We start from the raw sequence: 17,739 nt of genomic DNA, 5'->3' as shown, positions 1-17,739 counted from the left end.
ACACAGCTGTTGCCAACTATTTGTTCCAGGCCTTCTGAGAGTTGGCCACCTCCCACCCCCTCTTTGGTCTGAGAGGCATGTCTGTATCGGAATGTGTAACTGTAACCAGTGGTGGCTGTAGGAGGGGGTGGGGACCGGCACACACCCTCTGCTGCTTGTCCTGGGTGAGGAAAAGCCACAGATGAGATCAAACTAGAAGCTTTAGAGAGTTCCTGCTAGAGCCTGCTGGTTTAATCTCACTCTTAGAAAAAGCGCTAGGTGAGCAGATCTCCCTTGGGTTGCCTGAAATTCTTTTAAAAGTAAGCTTCTCTGAAAAGCTCCACACATTCCATTACTGCCCTTGTTCATCTTAAGTGTTTCTTTGAGGCAGCTGATAGGCAGAGAATGGGGACCCCATTCAGGCACCTCCTCTGTCGCCCAAGAAAGGTCGTTCTTTTAACCTGTGGGCCGAGTGAGCCCTGGCGAGGATTTTGAGCCGTGTTAGAAATAGGATAGATGAAGCATCTCATGCTATGTCAGCTGGTGGAGGAGAGAGCCCGGAAACTGCCTGATGTAGTGGAAGGAGCAGGGCTGGGGAGCCAGAAAGACCTGCATCCGCATCCTGGCTCCCCCATGGTCTTGGGCAGACACTTAAATGTTCTGAACCTCATGTTTGAAGTGGAAATAATAAAACCTCATTGAAGAGTTATCGGGAAGGTTTTTCAAAAGAATGTATTTAAAACATTAGCTCCTTGGCTGGCTGAGAGTAGGCATTTAGTAAAAATGTAACTTTTTTTTTTTTGAGGAAGATTAGCCCTGAGCTAACATCTGTGCCCATCTTCCTCTACTGTATATGTGGGACGCCTACCAGAGCGTGGCTTGCCAAGTGGTGCCATGTCCACACCCAGGATCCAAACCGGCAAACCCCGGGCGGCTGAAGCAGAATGTGCGCACTTAACTGCTGCGCCACTGGGCTGGCCCCATAACTATTATTTTTATCTACTCATTCCTAAAGGATGCAAGACCGCAGGGGTAGAGGAAACTAGAAGGTAGAGGACAGATTCCTTTAAAGAGGTAGGGGGGCGGTTAGTGTGCAGGAGCTCTTCGCCTGTCATTTGGTGGCTACCGTTGTGCGTTGACTGTGAGTTGGAGGCCGTCATTTCCTGTACCAATATACTATTAATCTTACGTAGTGAGGTGTCAAGAAGGGGAGGGCCTACGTCCAGAACTTCCCCTCAGTTAAGTGAGAGGATGCAGTGGTGGGTGAAGTGAAGGGCTGGGTTGGTTGTCATGGGGAGCATCTCAGGATCCACAGCAGGTGAATCTTTGGTTTTCGTTTCTGAACGAGTTCCTGGTAGAAGGCTGAACTAGAGAACCTCTTGAAGGCCCTTTCTGCCCTCGGCTTCTGCGGTTCAAACCCTGCCTGTAAAAACCTTAGGTATTTTTGGTTATATAATTTTGTATATTCCCAGCATTTCTATGTCTGACATTGTAACTACATTCTTTATTGGAGCTAGGTAAAAGCCAGCCTTCAAAAGATTACTTGGTGATAACTGTATTTTTTTAAAAAAACACAAAAATATATATGCTATTAGTTTTCATCATGCATAATATGTATATACTTTCATGTATTTTCCCCCTTATTCCACATAACGCCCCTGTCTTACGTGGTAGTCTGATTCTGTTTCTGCAGAAGTGCACGCTGTGGCTTGCAGAAGTTAAGCTACTTGCCCACAGTTGCTCAGCTAGGGAAATGGTGATTGAAATTTGTTTTTTTTTTAACCCAGGTCTTTTGATTCCAAAGCTTGGAGTTTTCCTCACTACCTAGACTGCGTTGCCCAACGTCTGTGAGAGTGGAGTAGCATTAATGCGCTATTCTAGTTGGGGCACATTTCCTGAAGGCTGTTTCTAGGTGGCCCAGGTACCAGATAAAACACTGTGTGTGCGTGTTTGCATTTTCCTCTGTGAAAGAATCTCCTGGGTGCAGCATCTACTGAATAAAGCCCCTGCACGGAGGTTTTGAACACTTGATGAATGTGGACCTGGCACAAAGGATGCAAAGATAGATAAAGCACACTCTTGACTCCCAGGGAGCTCACACTCTAATGCAATAGTTCTCAAAATGCATAAAAATCACCTGGGAGTGGGGCTTATTAAAACGTAGATTCTGTAGGCCTGGAGCCAGGACCCAGGAGTATGCATTTCTATTGAGCTCTCCAGGTGGTTCTGCCCCAGGTGGTTTCTGGCCACACTTTGGGAGATTACCACCCTCCCCTCCCCCCGCCAGGTTTAGTAGCAAGGAAATAGTTACATGACAATGTGCTGAGACTCTAACAGAGGAATGCCAGGTGGACTAGGACGACAGAGGGTAGGAAAGCATCTAAATCAGGCTAGGGGAGGGGGGGTGGGCATGGAAGCCTTTTCTGAGAAGGTGAGATCTGATCTGAGTCTTGAAGGATGAGTAGAAGTTGATCAGACACACCAGCTGAGGAAAGCGCATTCCAGACAGATCAGGTTGGGAGTGTCGTTTTTGTTTTCTCTGGATGAGAAGGGAAACTGTCACCTGTGTGTCTTGGTGTTAACTATGCCTGAGCAAGACAAGGACCCTGGCTCACCAAGTTTTGATGTTCTTTATGTCACAAAGGAGGAGGAAAGCACTGGGCCCTTCAGTCTAATACTGAGTGTGGCCTGAATTCAGTGTCTGCAAAGGGCAGATGGACCATAGGCTGTGTTAGTTCTTCTATGCAAGGGACAGTTAAGACAGCTCACTGGAAGCCACAATGTTGACTAAAGAACAGTCTTTTTGTGCTTAGAGGAGCTACAGTTCAGAAGAGAGTCACCTGCAGAACTTTCTGGGTGTGTACCACATTTTAGATGCAACTCACAATTAAGCATACTATCCCTTTATTATCTGGGGAGATCAGAAAATGAGTTTTCTGGTTAAAAGAGAATCCATCATGTATACCTAACGAATGGATCAGTGATTTTTAGAGAACAAGATTGCAACAGAATGTTCTTAGTCTGCTGATTTGAATGAATTCTATTTGATGTTTGATTCAGAAGATATTGGTTTTGTAATGCTGGAGGATTCTTATGACCAGCATTCTATATCTGAAAAGTATTGTGCACCTATTCTCTTCAAAGCATGTTGTGGATACAAAGAGGTATAAACTCCATCCCTACCCTCAAGGGGTTTATAGTCAGGTAGTGAAAGTAGAACAAGTCTGCGGGTAATTGGAACATTCGGCAGGTGGTGGTGAGTGACATTAGAAAGGAACAGAGTTCTGTGGGGGTTCAGAGGTGTGAAGAGATGGCTTTCTGCAGGTGGCCCTTTCCACAGTACAGTAGTCTCAGTTGTTGCACTGTGGGTGTGTCAAAGGACCTGTTGATGGTAAGTTCTAGTCGATGGAATGCAGGCTAGCCCCATCAAGACAATACTTTGTGTTTCACACCATGAAATGTTGCCTTTCTCTGGGCGGGGCCCACTGTCCTCACCAATGAAGTGAGGTGATCCCTAACACTGGAAGGAAACTGAGGTGGATCTGGGAGCCTCTCAAGCAATGTGCCCTTGCCCGTGTTGGAATTTGTCGTTGCTGGAGGCACAGAGGACCACCTCCTGGCCCAGGGGGCTATTTGTATTTTTGAAAGGGGGAGCTGGTACTATAGGCCTTTGGCTGGCCTGATGTTGAATGTAACGTGGCAACCAGAATGTTGAACCCCAGTTACTTCCAGGACGTAGTAAGAGATCTTAGGAGCATGCTGAAAATGCTCTGGTGATAGCCAGCCTAAAGTCGCAGGTGGGAGCCACGGCCAGGGAGAGGGTAGAGGGAATTTGCCAAGTTCTAATTTAATCCCTAATAGCTGGATATTAGCCAACATTTACGTGATACTTTTATTATTCCATCACGACAGCCACCCATGAGGCAGGAGGTCTTAATCTCCTTTCTATTGTGAGGAAACCGAAACTCAATAAGTTACGTCTTCAAGATCACACACCTGATATATGGCGCTGGTGGCTCTGGAGGCCAGGTCTTCTCAGTGTTGCCCTTCTCTTGCATATTGCTCTGTTATGGTACCTGCTCCAAAATCTGCTGCCAGACCTCCCTGCACACGTTGTGCTCTGCAAAGCACTAAGGGTTGACTCCCATTACCCTCCTGTGTGCTTAGCCTGTCTGTACCAGGTTCAGGATAAATTAAGCAAGACGCTGTTTAGAAGGGAACTGGCTGTATATAATGCAGCAAAAACCAAGGTGACATTTGTTGTTTGTACTACCAGAGGTTGAAGCCAAAATTCTTATCAGAACTGATTTGTAAAAATCTTGTAAGTGACAGCTCCGTAGAACATGTTTTCAGGTCCCTGGTGTCACCAGGGGAAAAAAGGGTGGTTCTTATCCAGGCCCTTTCAGGGGAATTTTTAAACCCCCAACCATCTCTGTTGCAAGAAGCTGGTTTTTAGAGGAATGCAGCTTGTTTTTCATTACATTCCTGTTATCAAAGCAGAGAAACCAGTGGACTGGACAGTAACTTAGTGGAAAAGACTGGATCTGCTGATTTTGAAACTTTTATCCAGGATGGAGCCAAAGAAAACACTCACTTCCTCCAGTGATATCCCATGAGTTTGATCCACCCCCTCCCGCCCCTTTTCCTTGAAGAGGTAAATTTTAGTCCAGGAAAGCAGAATAATTTGGGGCTACTTTAAAAACTGTGCTATAAAATTCTTTGTCCTGCCCTAATTCCCTGGCAGCTAAATACTAGTTTCTTAACTCTCCCTCCCTAGTTCTTGACTCTGTTTGTTGCTAATTTGTAGCAACAGCTAGCTGAAACAGCTCTGGATGTTGACCTGCTTTGGCCATTTCTATGCCCCTCTGTAGCCGTTGCTTTCTGGGCAGGGCTTAATTGGACTTGAACGCTGGCCCTTACAAGAGCATCTGTTGTTGTTTGCTGGAAATGGTGATTCCGTGACTTGCTTGACCTATCTTGTTCTTTTAATCGAGAGTGAGAGGAGAGGCAGTGGTGGAAAGCTGTATGCATTTCGGGAAAAAGAAAGGCATGCTTTGAGAATAGCTGGAGTATGACACAGTGACTTCTTTTCCTGAAAGTGGCTTAGGGTTTGCTGTGTGTTGCACATAAGACATTGGTTCCCTTGGGCATTGCATCAAGGGGGCCAGAATATTTATTATTGTTTGGTTCTCTTGCTTAACACACATGCTCTCAGGAGCTTCCATGGAACTGTGACACATGGTATCATTCTTGGTTTCCAGTACTGCCCAACTGATGATGTGGTTTTCATCAAGGGTTTGGAAATCCCTGTTTACCCACCAGAGAGTGGTGTGAATACTTGTGACCTCCTACTCCTCCAGGTGTGGCTCTGGAGCGTGGTGGGGAGGTCCAGGATAGGCTGGGGCAGGCTGCCAACAGAAATAGAATGTGCAGTCACTCTTCTGTCTCTGGGTGAGGTTCTGGATTTCTGGGTCAGGCTCAGATTGTGCTGGGTTGCTGTAAACCCATCATGGCCAGAGAGCCATGGGTAGGTCTCTCAGCAGTCATGCAAAAGAAATCACATCGCCATAGCCTTGGAGGATCCCTTCATGCTGCTGCTTGTACTGCATAGCTGAGAGACACAGGGAGCGCAGGGGAGGACTAGCCCCTGTTGTTACTTGACCGTCGGTCACCAGGATCAGTACTTCCTGGAGGGTTTTGCATGTCTGATCCTTTGCGAGGTAGGGTAGGTGCACTTGTGAGATGGACATCAGTCCTGCCCTTGGGGAATTTACAGAGTGGCTGGGGAGCCCATGCATGAGGCAATCTGGTAACGACTGGATGGAACACGATTCTGCACTAAATTGTGTGGTACAGTTTGGCTGGAACAGTGGTTGTAAACTAGGAACAATTTTGTCCCCCTCCCCAGAGGACATTTGGCAATGTGTGGACATTGTTGATTGTCACAACTAGAGGGCTGAGATGTTGCTACCGGCATCTAGTGAGTAGAGGCCAGGGTTGCTGCTAAACCTCCTACAATGCCCAGGACAGTCACAATAAAGAATTACCTGGCTCCAAATGTCAATAGTGCCAAGGTGGAGAAACTCTGGATACTACTGATACATAATGTGGTCCACTCTGCTTAGGAAGGAGTCACAGATGTCACAGCCCTCAGGGAAGGTAGACAGAGATGTTTTAATAAATACGTGTACTTGTTCCTGCTGCATTCTAGGCAATATGTGTTAATTATCTGCCCCGAGATTTAGCATCTTGTCATCTTGGTTGCCTCTAATCAGCAGGTGCTATGTCTTGTTAAGGACAGGCATGGAATTAGTCTTTTATGGCCAGTAGATAATGTCAACAAGCCCTTCGGGAACTGACGTTTTATTTCTTACTCTGAATGATCTGGGTAACCACTCCCCAGAAGGATAGGATCTCCTTCCTATCCAGTTGTGCCCAAATAACTTTATACAGTTTAAAGAACAGTTAGACTACAGTTATTTTAATAACAGGCCGTATTTCAAGCCAGGTGCCTATTGCCGTGGCTTGGGTCTGTGGTAATCTGTCTCTGGTAGTATACTAAATTCCCCCTTTTCTAAATCATCTGACATCTCTTTTACTCTTTAAGTGTAAGGTCTTAGAGTTCAGAAAGTTCTTTAAAGTTCTTTAGAGTCTTTTGGAAGCCATAGCCTCTGGATTATGAGGATTTTAAAAAATTTTGTATCTGTTTGCAGGAGACCATTTTTAATGTGACCCTTTGTCCAAGGTAGAAAGTTTCCTTGAACAGTGTTGAACTTTTTACTGGCAATAACTCTCTGGTACTGATCTCTAGACAGATAGGCACACAAGATGAGTCCTGTTGTTATTTCTTCTGCTCCCAATAAAAGCCTACTGCAGTGAGATGGAACTGCTGAGAAAAAATGGGGTTACATCGAATTTTGCTTAAAGTGAGGAATGTCTCTGAGATCACGCGTGCTCTTCGCTGTCAAATCAAACCGTGGTGAATCTCTTTTAAATCACGTTAGCAACAAGTTAATCTGTGCCTTCAATACTTCAGATCCCTTTGAAAACTGTACCTCTCTCTGGACAAAGAAGCATTTTATTTGATCAAGAAACTTTTTCAGGATATAGCAAAAACTTTGATGAGCTAGAAACCAGTCGTAGAAAGAATACTGAACAAAGTGTCCGAAGACCAGGGTTTTGATGGTCTCGATTCTGTCACATACACCCTTGGCTAAGTGTCAGTTCCTTGTCCATAAGGTGAAGATGGCAGCACTTCTTTTATAGGGTGCTGGCTGGCAGGCTCAAATGCGAGGCTGGCTCTTAGAGAAGTTTGAAGAGCTTTCGAGTCCTATATAAATGTGTATTATATATATGTTAATTATATATGTGTTGGGTATATCTCATCATTGCTCCAAATTATGACCCTGAGGCTTTGCCACATTATAAATCTTTTAAAAAAGGAGGAATCCTATTGATTAGACTGTACTTAATTAAGCCACAAAATGAACCTGAATATTTCAGGAAGGTTTTCAGCAACAAGAACTGAAACATAAACTTTTTTTTTTAACCTAATGATTCATTACAAAGTTCTTCAAAGGTAAAGTCCATATCTTATCTGTCTTTTTCGTACCTGTCAGCATCTAGCATGAAAGTTTAGGATAACCCCTAAGCATTAAATTATTTCCACTAACATTTGGGCTTGAGATCCAGAAAACTTGTTATAGCTGTGTGACCACTCTGAACCTCAGTTCCCTAGTTTCCTGTAAAAAGGGGGAATGCATAACATAGGTAAAAATGCCCAGCAAATCCTTGATAAACCCCATCACTGGGCAGAACTTGGTTCTGTCACATCTCTTGAGTGTTGTGGCAGGAGGTTTTCCTGATTCTCTAGAGTTATTCCCCTCATGCACCAAAGAAGTGCCCTCCTCTCTGTGGGTACCTATTTTACATGTCATGTGTAAGGTGTTGCTTGAGCCTCAATGTAGAGAATGCAGGTGTCTGCTGTTTATATCTGGGCCTCTGCAGCATGCCTTCCCCTCAGGGTGAGGGGATGAACGATCTGTTACTGAGTTCGAGAGCAGGAGGAGCTAATCGGATACCCACAGGGGCCAGGCAGTGACATGCTTGAGTCAAGCAGAGGGAGTTATTGGACAGTAGGGATTGCAGAGGAGCTGTGGTTGAGCCAGAGCTCAGGTACATCTGTGACCCAGCCTAGCATGGCCCTAAGGGAATGTGGGCCCTGAGTTTTCAAGAGAAGCTGGAAGGCTGAATTTCTGTATGACTCCTTCTCATTTTAAATTGTTGACAGTTAATTCCGTCTTTTAAAAAATTGAAAAACAAAGGTACTACGTAGGCATAGAACTCATTCGTGGGCCCATTGTGGCCTGAAGGCCACCAGGTTGCAGTCCCTCTTTCAAGCAGGCAAGGCAGTGATACAAGGTGGGAAGGAATGGACCTGCCCTCATGGGGCCAACTGTGAACACACGATAGTCAGCTGAATTGCCCTCCTGCCCAGCCTGAGTGCCACCTGTCGTGTGCTACCTGCTGTTTCATCCCTCAGCTTTCTGCACCAGCCCTTGCTGAAGATGCCTTAGTTCTAAGTGCATTTATTCTGTGGCAGGAGAGGCCAGTGATGAGAGATTGCCAAGGATACCTCGAGGCAAAACTGCTTTTCCTTCTCAGTGTCCAGGGGTCAAAGAGTGGCACCTTAACCCCATGTCCTCAGCCGCTGCAGCCAGCCAGCCCCCCAGGCCTGCATGTGCTAGGACATTGACAAGTAGCCTTTAATAAAAACATGGGATATGTTGCAACTTCCGATCTTTGCTCTGGGATTTTCCTACCAGGGTCAAGTGGCTTTTTCTGAGTTTGTTATTTAGATTCCTAATAGCAACACAGGAAATGGATTTTAATTTCTTTGCTGGCTGCTCTGTTTGGGGGCTGTTTAATGAGGATCCAGTTGCAATGCAGCTTTGGCAGTAGCAGTACTGGTGGGGATAGGAGTGTACCTAAATAATGTTACTTTTTAGAAGAATTATGTTTATGATCTATTGTATGTATTTTTTTATGGAATGAGACAGACAGTATAAATAATTCTTCATCATGTGATTCTAAGTGGCTACTTGTGGGGGTAACTGTGTTGGGATGTGTTTGAGATTCTAGAAAAACAATATTAAACTATTCCATTTTTAGAGGGCAAGAACTGTGTATATTGTACATTTATTATAAATCTAGGGCAGTGGTTCTCAAACTTGAATATATGTAAGCTTAATCAGGGGAGTATGTTTTAAAAGGCAAATCTTCAGTCTCTGCCCCCAGGGGTTCTCAATCTACATTCTTAACAAATGCCCCAGGTGATCTGGGGCCCATGGACCACACTTTGGGAAACACATTTCTGCTTTGTTGCATTTGTTGTCTAAGTGTGTTCATTACTACTCTGGGGCAAATTCACTTCTTTGTGAGACGCACTGATTTGTTCTGATTCACTGTGTTGCCGTTCCTCAGATTCTTAGAGAGTCTCAGCCTCCTGGAGTCCCCAGACAGAAATGTGCAGGAGACCCTCACAGGTTGAAGTAAATGGGCCCTTGTCTGTGCTACAGTAGGGGGTCGGTCCCTGGGACTCCCCGTCAGCAGTACACACTACAGCCAAATATTGAAGCAGCAGCTGCCCCCATTGGTTCTAGGCTTTTCTCATGTGTGCTACTAGCTTCAGTCTTTGCCTTTACCTTTTAAGGCACTTTGCAGCTAGAGGACAGGATACCAGGTGCTCCTGAGCCCAGGGAGCTGGGGTCTAGAGCCCTTAGGGGTAAAACACATTATCACATCTGAGGGTTGAGGCTGAATCTTAGCAGATTAGATTTATTGGCTTGGAAGGGGAACCTGCCTAGGCTGTTTGTCCTTTTGGAAAATTACTGAATCAACCAAACAGCATAAAAATTCATTCCTAATATCCCAGTGCATAAAAAGCAGAGTCTTGGTTAACTTCTTAGCAATGACTTGCCCTTTATCAGAAAGGATGAAAATGAGCTCCTTTAGCTAGTAAAGCTTAAAGGAGTGATTGTCATGTGTAGTATATATGGTGAATGATACAAAAGTAGTGTGTGACAGTCCTTACCGTCAAAGACAGGGAGAGTAGACTAACACGTAGGAAACATTAGGTCAGCTCTCCTGCTGAATCCTTCCTCTGCCTCAGCTTACTTTCCTTCATCCCCAGCTCTTCTGTGACCTCCTTCCACCGGATTCAAAACGTGTGCCCTTGAACAGTTTTACTTATTTCCCTCAGTTCTCTGAACAGCCTTAAAACCATTAGTATTAGGGGAAAATGATCTTAACTTTCCTTATGTAAAAACACAGGTAAATCCACAAAACTTTAGAGAGTATTTTATGAGTACCTACAAATCTTTTTCTAAGAATCTGGACCTGAAAGTGCTGCCTTTTCCGAATTTGAAGATTCTGTCTGGGATAGAACAAAAATAGCCGATTCTAAGTTAAAGTTGCTTGCTGTCTTTTCTCATTTAGCCATTTCAAATATGTCTTGTTTATGAAGGCTTTGTTATCCTTTGGTTACAGAGTATTACCAAAATCAGATAGAACTTCACTCGGTAGACATGCAGTGCTACAATTTGGTCTACTTTCTGGAAAGCCATTCCTGGTTCAAGAATAGAAGGAAAGTTGATTTTGTTACTTATTCTACAGTAGCAGCTACAGCGTGGGTGGGGCGGAAAAGGGGGAGGATCCAAATTGAAAAGTAAATATGAGAGTTGCAAAAATATTTTTATATTATTCAAATCTCCACCAGCTAGGGAGAAATTAGCTATTATAGCCAACAGTGAATTTGCAAGCTATGGTGCTTTGGATATTGTTTTAACTGCTGTACAAGGTGTATAAGATCTGGCCGTTTTCTGAATTTCAGCTCTTCCTTTCACACTGATCTCCCTGAGATTCGCTGTGCTCAGCCATACTCGCCTTCTTTCTTTTCCTTGAGCACACCAACCTCATTCCTGTATTGGTGTCTTTGCGTGTACTTGATATTCCCTCTGCCTGGAAAACTGTTGCCGCAGGTCTACTTAGGAAGGCCTCTCCTGACTGCCCCACCTAAAGCCTTTTGTCCTGTTATCCTGTTTTATTATCCTTGTGGAGCTTACTATTTTAAATTCTAATTTCACTACTTGGTTTTCGGTCTTCCCCACTAGAATATATTTAAGATCTTTTTTTCTTTGTTATTCTGCAGTTTCAAACAATGTACCCGAGTATGAGTTGTTTATTGTCTGAAAATTCCGTATCTTTAATCAATTCTGGAAATTTTTCAGTTATCTCTTTAAACATAGTCTCTCCTCCATTCTCTTCCTTCCTTCTCAAGCTTCTTATTTCTCATTTTCCATTTCCATGTTTTCTCTTAATTCGTATAAGCCGTTTTCTGGGTAATTTTCTAAGATCTGTGTTCCAGTTCTCTAATTTCAATAACTGGTTTTCTGCAAGTTTTGTTTTTTCCCCAAATCTCCTTGGTCACTCTCTTTTTCAGTTTGTTCTTTTCTCATGTTCTTCGTTCTTCCTTTTTGGCTTTAATCATTTGAAATATGTTTATGTGTTACAGTTTATTTGATCTTTCTATTATTTTATTGGGGGAGTCTTATTCTGCTATTTGTTGAATTTCCTGAGTCTTGTTTGTGATGGATTATTTCTGCATAAATTTTTGTATATTATATTGTGAGCTCATCTTCAACAGAGCTTTGTTTGTGGGAATCCTTCATACCCTGATTGAGGGTAGGTCTCTTCAGTTTATATTTCTTTTGCCAGATGTCACAGGATTATTGCCAGCCTGGGACCACTCTTTGTGTTAAATTTTTGGCTTGAGGATTCTCAGCCCATGTAGTAGTACAATTCAGATCTCAAATTAGCTTGGGGAAAGGGCTGTGGTTACAGATATTAGAGGAGATACTTTTTTGCTCTCACTTCAGAGCTTTCTTATTGTTTCTGTGTGCCAACAAGCTGATTTTTTTTTCTAGTCTGCTCTCTCTCTTTGAGGGTCCTCACTTTATATTGGGGCTCAGTTCCAGTTCCCTGTTTCAAGTGGGTCCAAGAGAAATAAACAGCCCCTCTTTCCAGGGCAGCTGGAAAGGCCTGACCTCGCTTAACCCCTGTCATTTCTAGTTCCCCTCAACATTTTTGGCCCCTGAGGATCTTCCTTGCTTTCTTGCAAGCTCAGCTATATAATTAAAAGGATATTGTTACATAGCCAGTATTTCTAGGGGTTTTGACATAGAAAAATATTTAAAGTTACCTACCCAGCTATATTGCCAGAGGCAAGATCTCTTCCCCTGGAATCTCTTGTTCATTGCGGTAGCTGGGGCGTCCAGCACAGTGCCTGGCACATGGAGAGGGGATAGCAATACATATTTGTTTTTTGATTTGTGGAATTGGACGTTTCCATGAGAAATCGTTCCTTTTCCCTGTGGGGAAAGCCAGAGGTGGTGCGCCAGGTTCTTTCATATCCCACAGCCAAGATAGTTAGCGTCCTGTGCTTTAGCATCCTGTGAACGGATTTCAATTTTCCTATTTTTTACTTTTAAACTTTAAGACTTCAGTGCTTTTCTAAGGACATGAAGATGCTGTTGCCAGTTGCTAGGAGGGTTTTCCAGCCCCATAAGTCGGCAAATTAAAACCATCCCAGGGGAACCATTACTGCCCAGTGTCTTCTTTGGTGCTGGCACTTAGGAAGTTCTGATGCTGATTAAATTGACCTTTACAGTGGCTCGGCTAAGAATAGCAACTATAAGACATGGAAACTGTTAAGGAAAATGTTGTTACTCCCACAGTTTACACTGCCACCAAAGAGATGAAATAATTTTTTGCATATGTGCAAAAGGCGTACTGTTCATCCTTTTCCATTGTAAAAATGTTCTTTCCAGTTCAGTGTTGCTCATGCTTGCCTCTTCTTTGTGCCTGTGCTTTTTGTTTGGTGACCATGTGTGCCCTGTATGTTGGAGCCGGTCACCGTGGTGCTAGGGCTGAAGGCACATACCTATAAAAAACGAGGATCACGGGGGCTGGCCCCGTGGCCGAGTGGTTAAGTTCGCGCACTCCGCTGCAGGCGGCCCAGTGTTTCGTTAGTTCGAATCCTGGGCGCGGACATGGCACTGCTCATCGGACCACGCTGAGGCAGCGTCCCACATGCCACAACTAGAAGAACCCACAACGAAGAATACACAACTATGTACCGGGGGGCTTTGGGGAGAAAAAGGAAAAAATAAAATCTTTAAAAAAAAAAAAAAAAAAAAAAACGAGGATCACAGTGGTCCTTGCCATAAAGTTCCTTTATGACAGGTTCTACTTTTCTAGGATTTTTTGGCTGTGGAGTTTTGCGCAGATGAAAACATTGCCAGAAAGAAGATATCTTTAAAATGCAAATCTGATCTTGTCACCCCTCTGCACAGTCTGGTCCCTGCTTACCTAATTTCCCTACCTACTTCTTCAACTGTCTTCTTCTGGCTGAGGGGCTTTGCTTGTATGTCTCCTTGGCCTGGAATGTTCTTCGTGTCACTGCTCCCTAGTTACTAAATTCCTAACCATCCTGGTGATCTCAATTCAAGCTTGCCGTCCTTTCAGAAGCCAGCCGGACTGTCTTGACCAACTCCAGGTCTTTTCTACTGTAAGCTCTCACCAAATCATGTGTTTGCCTAACTAATTGCTCTTTTATCTGTGTGATTACATTACCGTCTTTCATTAGACTGCAGGCTTGGCAAGGACAGAGATCATGGCTGTTCAGGTCATTTGCCCATTGTGTCCCCACCCCTGGTTCAGTGTTGGTGCAGGGTAGGCACTGGATAGATGTTAAAGGGAGGAATGAAGGCCCCACGTTCCACACGGGCATGAAACACCACTCTGCTTGTCAGAAAGTCATTATATGAAAACACGACCTTTCGAGCAAAGAAGGGAGTAGCCTCAAGCTCATTGCCTCTCCTCGCTGCCGAGTAGAGGTCGAAGGAGCCTGTTCTCAAAGTCAGAGAGCTCCACAAGGGCAGGGTCTTTATCTTTTCCATCAAAGATGAAATGTTGATTTTATTTGGTTTGGAGCTTTTAGTGGATTTATTTAAGCAACTGAGGTGTAAAAAGCAACGGAAGAAGTATAACTTTAATCAAGGAGGCTGTAGCTTAATAGTTAACAGCTCTAGCCTGAGTCAGATGAAGTAGATTGGACTGCTTCCAGGCTGTGTGACCTTAGGCGAGTTCCTTAGCCTCTCTTGGCTTCAGTTCCCTGACACTACCCACTTCATAGGCTTGCTTTCAAGTCTAGGTGAAGGGCTACATGTCAGGCGTTTAGGACAGTGCCTGGCTCATAGCAGGTGCTCAGTACACATTAGCCGTATTCTTCACCCAGCTCACCTGCCTTCATGGAGGTTGCCTAGCCATTGTTTCATTAACAAACCTTTCTGTGTCAAGCACTGGGCTCATACTGGGAGTGAGAAGGGAGACAAGGAGACAGAGCTCCTGCCATGGGGAGAGCACAATTCAATCTCTGGTTCACTTTTGGAGAAAGGGGGTTAGGAGGGATATTTATTGCCCACTCTTCAAGACTAGGCCTGAACAACGTAATATATGTAAAGTGCTTGAGAATAATCATAAAGGGTGCTGAGAATTTTTCATATTTGAACTTCCCATTGCATTCTCTTTGGTTCCTTTTCCTATTCGTCATGTGTCTGGAGCAGCCCACGTTGCTAGTGAACGTCACTGTTCAGAAATAGTTCTTAGTGAATGCAAAGTGCTGTTTGAATGGTCTTTCATGCCTAGCAGTGATGGTTCACAGAATAACGTAGATATTAAGAGCCTAGAGAAGTTAAGTAACTTACCCAAGGTCACACAGTTAATAAGAGCTGGGCTTTGAACCCAGCTGTGACTGACGCTTAACCACTTGGATCTTGAGCCACCTGGAGGTTTTTGAGAGTCCTCCAGTTAATCACGATTAGGCTCCTCGTAGAGGGAAGGGTGGAAGAACCCCAAGCGGCATTTGCTCACCGCTGCTCTTTGCTGTTACTTTGAACGGGCAGAGACATAGATTTCAGGAGCTCTTGCATTGGCTCAGGGCTGCTATGTCAGAGGGGACAGGAGGTGGGTAGGATAATAAAGCCTTAGGGTTGAAGGGTACATCTTAACTAGCTGTAGGGCCACTGAATAACTTGCCCAAAGTTCCCTTCTGTAGTGGCAGAGCTGGGACCAAGCCAAGGCTCCTGGATTTTCCTGTCATACCAACAGTTCTCTCTGTCTGGAAGACTTCACCTGGACACTTACGTCTCAGTACCCCCCTAATCCTCCTTCATTGCTTCCTGGCTAAAGGTCCATGAGCTCACTTCTTGTCTTCCTGGACTGGCCACCTGCTTTCCTCCCTTCTGCAGCAGAAAATGACAGTTCCCCAAACCAAGACCGTCCAAGACAGCTTGAGGACTCTATCTTGGGGCAGTGGAGGAGAACAGGGGACGAGATATACTGGGTAAAAAGTGTTTGAGGAAAACTGGATTAAATGATGCTACTATAGTTCTGCTCTCCAGGGAAAAAGAGTGGGGTCCTATGTATACCAGGCTTCCTGCCTCGGGGGATGGAAGAGCCAAGAGAAAAGCTGACACCAGTAGGTCATGAGGATGCCACTTGTTTAGATTTCAAACATGTTCCATTCCATGCCTCACTTAGGACCAGTTGGCCGCCCTGCATTCAGAGCTTGGGCCTCATCTGGTGAATTTTCCCGAGGCGGAAGTGTCGCTGGATTCTTTCATGTGTCGGAGTGCAGGCAGCATGGCCTCTTTTAGAAACTATGTGGACACTTTGAACTGTGCTCTTGTGAGCCAGTGCCAGAAGACTGGCATTTCAGGCCTGGTAGACTTGGGAGAAACTGTTTGATGTCTTTATGAAAGCAGTGCTTTGCTCTGAAGTCAGAGAGCATGTATTCTAGCAAAAGCATCAAGCACAGATTGTTTTCTCCATGTGCACCAGGCCTCAGAGGAGACATCTGACTGGACAGCCACCCCCTAGGTGTTCTATTTTGCTTATGGTGGACACAGGAAGGCAAAGATAGGAAGAACTCTGTTGGCAATCTTGTAAAGCCCTCATTGTCAGAGTTTACGAATGCCTTTCCCATGCTTCCTTTTTCCTAAACCCCTTTACCCCAGAGTATAAGACTCTTCAAGACCAGGAAACACCTGAGGATTATGGTGCAAACCTGCACTGAGCCTGGGATCTGGTTATCAGCTGTGCACTTTCTCTTGTCCTCTCCCTGTGGCTTCAGGTGACTGAGCTGTTGCTGCCCAGCCTCTAGCCCAGCAGACAGTCGCTGGAGTGCTTTGTTTATACCCTTGGCCAAGTAGACGGTGTAGTAAAGCAAGGCCCAAAGAGGAGGAACCAACCATGTGATTGCAGTTTCCACTGGCAGGCATCCGCCCGGATGTGCACTGTGGGCAGGCTCACCCTGAGTAGCAGCAAATACAATACTGTGGTTTTAGTTTCTTTGCTGAGCAGAGTTTTCTTCCTTCTTAACTCTGAGCTTTGTGAGGATAGAGACAATGTCTTATTCGTCTTTGTATCCCTCATACCCAACACGGTGCTTGGCACAAAGACAGTGTCTGGTGAATGCAAGTGTTACTTCTATAGAATAAAGAAATGTTGAAAGCCAGACGGAGCTGGTGATTTACACATCTCATCATGTGCATTGTGGTCCAGAGTACATTTGGGGCTGAAGGCTAGGTTGGCTGGAGGGGTATCTCATATCTTGTTTTTGTTTTTGTTTTTTTGTTTGGTGAGGAAGATTGGCCCTGAGCTAACATCTGTTGCCAATCTTCCTCTTTTTTTTTTTGCTTGAGGAAAATTGTCCCTGAGCTAACATCCCTGCCAGTCTTCCTCTATTTTGTATGTGGGACACTGCCACAGCATGGCTTGATGAGCAGTGTATAGGTCCAGGCCTGGGATCTGAACCTGCGAACCCCAGGCCACCAAAATGGAGCAGGCAAACTTCACCACCACACCACCAGGCTGGCCCCTTATATCCTAAATGTGAAATATAGAAAATCTTTTTCACCTCCATCCCCATCTGTCAGTGCTGCGAATAGAATTTGGCAAACAGCTAGGTGGTTACTCAGCGGTGCCCTTTCGGTAGCTGTCCCTGACGAGGGACAGTATGAACCCCAGATCCAATCAAGATTATTAGAAGATCATTTGATAAGCAAAAAATGATCTAGAAAATTGAAATTGGACTAGGTCACCTGAGCAGGTCACCCCTTTTGTTGAGAGTAAAAATTTTAGTAGCAGTTTTTTTAGCCCTTCTTTGAATCACACTGTAATTAACCTTGGAGGTCATGTATTTTGAAGGGAGAATGGAATGACTGACTAGCTGCTAATCCTAGCATACGTACTGCATTAATTATTCCAGGAACTTTCACAGAAAAGCTGGTTTTATTTAAAACATACTGCTAATTACAGGAGAATCATCACCTTCTTGCAGGCTGAGTGTAACACCGGAGCCTGAAGTGTTTCTGCTTGGACATAAAGAAAGCAAGGCAGCCCTTTCCTGTCTGAGGAGAACTCCACTGTTTACCAGTCGGCCTGTGTGCTGAATCCTCTTCCCCATTTAATAAACCTTTTTTTCCCCTTAAATCTGCTGTCGTTGTGTGGTTCTTTTTAATTTTTTTCATAATGGAATAAACATCGGTGCAAACTACTTTTGTGGAGGGTGGGCAGATGGCCAGGAGGAAGGGGATGAGAAGAAAAGTGGTGTTTAAATGCTATAATTTAATATGCTGA

At 44.5% G+C, this 17,739-nt stretch overlaps 1 protein-coding gene and 1 long non-coding RNA gene across 3 annotated transcripts in view; both read left to right on the top strand.

Moving 5' to 3' along the window:
* The window catches only part of WBP1L (WW domain binding protein 1 like), a 53,864-nt gene that overhangs the window by 22,349 nt on the left and 13,776 nt on the right, over positions 1-17,739 (top strand). The gene's annotated exons all lie outside the window — the stretch shown is intronic.
* LOC123278614 (uncharacterized) lies at positions 1,764-17,592 on the top strand. Its single transcript, XR_011494076.1, has 2 exons — positions 1,764-1,900; positions 17,441-17,592. It is a non-coding gene; the product is annotated as an uncharacterized lncRNA (long non-coding RNA).

Source organism: Equus asinus, chromosome 2 (genome assembly GCF_041296235.1).
Source record: "Equus asinus isolate D_3611 breed Donkey chromosome 2, EquAss-T2T_v2, whole genome shotgun sequence".
NCBI classification, from domain to species: domain Eukaryota; kingdom Metazoa; phylum Chordata; class Mammalia; order Perissodactyla; family Equidae; genus Equus; species Equus asinus.
Note: the sequence above shows the minus strand (reverse complement) of the source record. Positions and strands in the feature narration are given on the sequence as shown.